Source organism: Anarhichas minor, unplaced genomic scaffold (genome assembly GCF_050575085.1).
Source record: "Anarhichas minor isolate MPS153535 unplaced genomic scaffold, ASM5057508v1 ptg000016l, whole genome shotgun sequence".
Lineage (NCBI taxonomy): Eukaryota > Metazoa > Chordata > Actinopteri > Perciformes > Anarhichadidae > Anarhichas > Anarhichas minor.
Genome location: NW_027466462.1, coordinates 2065139 through 2069397, shown reverse-complemented (window position 1 = coordinate 2069397; position 4259 = coordinate 2065139).

The following is a 4259-nucleotide window of genomic DNA, read 5'->3' as shown; positions in this document are numbered from 1 at the left end:
ACTCAGACTTGTTTGGTCTCTTTACAGCAGAGAGGGATCGGCCCAAACCTGAGACACCAAACTCATCAAGTGGAGGAAGAGATGCTTCAACGACAGGAAGTCCATCACAAGCAGAGAGTCATGGATGGATCGTCCTCTACTGTGTAGTGGGACTGATAGTAGCAGGAACTCTGCTGGGTGTTTGTTACTATCTGCGTAGAAAACATTCAACGAGTTCCTCTGCCTATAAAACAAGGTCCAATGATTCACTCTCCACCAATAGAACTAGATCCATTGATTTCCTCCATATAGACGAAGATGAATCTAGTCTCTCAGAGGTCAGAGGTCGGGGGTCCAAAGCAGCGTCTGAAGGTCTCGTTGTGATGATCTGATGTCTGAATGAGCTGCTCAGTCACAGCTGGTCGTAGCGGAGTGAGAGGAGTTATCTATGGTCTTCATCTCCTCCTTCATCCTCCTCTTCATCACTGTGTGATGGTTTTCATCTCCTCCTTCATCCTCCTCTTCATCACTGTGTGATGCTCTTCATCTCCTCCTTCATCCTCCTCTTCATCACTGTCTGTCCAGCAGTGTGACCTCAGAGCCTGATAGACGACAGAGGAATCAGAGCTCTGGTTCATTACTCTGATGGGACTCTTCATCAGTTCATTACTCTGATGGGACTCTTCATCAGTTCATTACTCTGATGGGACTCTTCATCAGTTCATTACTCTGATGGGACTCTTCATCAGTTCATTACTCTGATGGGACTCTTCATCAGTTCATTACTCTGATGGGACTCTTCATCAGTTCATTACTCTGATGGGACTCTTCATCAGTTCATTACTCTGATGGGACTCTTCATCAGTTCATTACTCTGATGGGACTCTTCATCAGTTCATTACTCTGATGGGACTCTTCATCAGTTCATTACTGTCGTCTACATCTTAGATCTGAAACCATCAGTCTGTTCTTTGTATTGAAACACTGCTGAGGAGCATGAATTCATCTTCTATGTTTGTCTGTTACAGTCAGCTGTTATTTACGGTCATTGTTTCATTGTGTATATGTTTTAAAGTCAAGCTCATATGTATTAATGCTATTAAATGAACCTTTATATTGTTCTACCAGCAGACTGTTTGCTTGTAAACCCGCAGCAGCTCTCACGTCTCTGAACACCATCACAGCACATTTACTCGTGATGTGAAACTGTCTGAATGTGCAACAAAACCAGGAACATTTATCCAAAAACATGAATGTTTTAATAGTTTCCCTCTGAGGTAGAAGTGCACCGTGCTGCAAGTCCTTTGAGTTGAGCTGCATGTTCTGTGTTTGTATGATGAATATGGAGGTTATGGTTTTAATTAATGTGTGAGACTATATGAGGAGATTTGTTTCCTTCTGCTTTCCATAAATGTAAAGTTGATGTTGATATTAATTTTATAATGAGAATTAGTTTATTGACTGTTTGCTATATTTACTGTTCACTGCATTGTTCAAAATAAATACAAATAAAGTGAAACAAAATGATTCTTTATCCGTTCATATCCTCATGAATCCCACTAATATACATTATGACTTTATGAACATAATAAAGATCAGCATATTGTTTGTGCTGTAAGTCGTTTGAGTCTTTTGAAAGTTATTTTGGACTCAGTGAGTTAAAATAATGACGATGGATGAAAGACGGTGAGTAACAGACAGGATTAAACACAGTGAGGTTAAACTACAGCTTCATATTTAAACACATTAATGACACCGTGTGGTGAGTTCATGTGAGACGATGAACGTTTGATCTGAACCAACTGAACTGAAGCAGCACGAGGAAGATGTGAACAGTTGATCAGTCGTGTTAACATGCAACAAATCTCAAGTTCAGAAGAGAACTGATTATTGTTTCATAAGAGCAGTTACATGTTGTTTTATATCAAAACTACACTCTGATGATACTTCAGCATCACTTTCACTTTCAAGTGGAGCAACACGATGCAGCTCCTCGTGCAGCAGACGTCTGGTTCCTCCTACTTCCTCATGTAAAACATTAACGGTGAAAACATAAATAGAATGATGTTGAGCCGCCCTCAGTTCTTTATCAATCTACCGCTGGTTAATAAATGACGTCATTCATTTACTGCAGTCTTCTTTTATTTATTTAAATATCTGTAAACAGTTGTGAGTAACAATCAGTGACTATGAGGTGACTTGTAAATGTCTCTTGTGTTCCTCAGGTGGAGGTGAAGTATTGAACTGAGAGCATTTCAACGTTTGAAAGAGGTTTAAAACACGGTGATGTTTAAAAGATGGTTCAAAGTGGTTCAGAAGTGAAAGACCAGATTTCACAGGATTTGCAATATTGTCTTTCAACTGTAAGCCTCTAAAGTTATGATATATTATTATTAGAACAATGTAGAGGACGAACACATGTTAGTACTGCAAATCCCGCAGCATTAAGGTATGAACGGAAATAACAAATAAGCATAATCTGCTCTGTGTTCACTTTATTGAAATAAGACGAGATAGAACTTTATTAATCCTGATATGAAATACTCAAACATAAGTTTGATCAAAGATTACATCAGAAAAATGACAAAAAACAATATAATACAAAAATATGAACAATAGAATAACAATTATTAAGAGTAAAATAAATAATAGTGACATCATTGATAAATATAATATACTTGCATGAAGAGTAAAGTAAATAGATAAAGAGAATAAAGTTCATCAGAAGTAATACTGACATCAGTGTCTAATAGAAGCTCAGATATTGATCAGTATATCGAGGAGTGATGTTATGAAGGATGTAGAAAAGTAGTAAAAGTTATGTTGCACATGTTTATCATGTATATTTATTCTGTACATTAACCTTTTGCACTTAAAGCTTTATGTGATGAATGTGTTCATATTATTGAGGAATCAACAGATGGAAGATTTCTATGTATTTTTATATATACACACACACACACACACACACACACACACACACCCTTTTATTGTTGTTGAACGTGTTATTTACTGTTATTGATCATCATTCTCTCACTGTATTGAGTTAACACTGTATTAATGATGAAGACCACTAGAGGGAGCCTTTGTGTCTGCATGTTACAGCTGCAAAGTCGTCGATGACCGGCCGTGGCTGGTCTCATTGTCCTGGAGCCGACTAACAATAACAGAGTCATCTGCATACTTTAAGATGCTCCTATTTTCATACCTGCTCTGACACATATTTGTGTAGAGGATGAATAATAGGGGCGAAAGCACACATCCTTGTGGGAGCCAGTGGAGGAGCAAACTTCCATTGACCCTCACTCTTTGTGTCCTGTTGGTTAAAAAGTCAAGAATCCAGCCCACAAGATTGTGACTTAAGTCAAATTGTTCTAGAAGCCTACTGGTTCAAATATGGGGTTGAACTGTGTTCAAAGCAGAGGAGAAATCAACAAATAGAAGTGTAACATGAGATCCCTCCAAGTGTTTAAAAAGTAAATGAAACAAAGTGATGTGTCTTCTGCTCCTCTGTGTGGCCTGTAAGCAAACTGCATGGGATCAGGTGCTGGCTCAGTTTTCCTTAAAACTTCTGACCTTACCAGTTTTTCAAAAGTTTTCATTAAAATTGATGTGAGAGCAACCGGTCTAAAATCATTTACACTTTTGGGGCAACTGGGTTTGGGAACAGGGACTACCACAGCCTCCTTCCTGACCTTAGATGCATTCTGTGCCTGTAAAGACTCATTAACATGTATATAGTGGAATACAGCACTCAGTTCTTCTGCACAAGGTTTAAGTAAACGACCACAGATGTTGTCAGGTCCAAGAGGCCTCTTCCACATCCTTGTGGTCGATGTCAAAGTGCTGATTGTCTTCCAGTTTGTAATTCAGTTCCTGAATTTCATTACTAAAATCAAAGGTATCAAAACGAATATCAAAGCGATTGAGTGCATTAGCAAACTCAGCGTCTGAATTGAAGCCATCCAAAGTGACCTGACTGCTGTTCTTGGGATTCCCGAGACCTGCGATAGTTTTCATTCTAGACCAGGCTGAGCCAAGGTTGTTTGCAGCCATCTTCTTCTCTAGTTCAGTTTTATGATTCTGTTTTGCTTGTAAAATGTCTATTTTCAGCTCTTAGCTATATGCAGATCAGAGGCTACTCCCTGTTTAAAAACGAGTTTATTTTTCTGTCTGCTGGGTTTAACAGATTTGGTCCCTCATGGTTTGTTGTTAGGGTGATGTTTAACTCGCTTACAAGGAACGATCAAGTCCCTGCAGAAGGTGCATATGAGCATGTT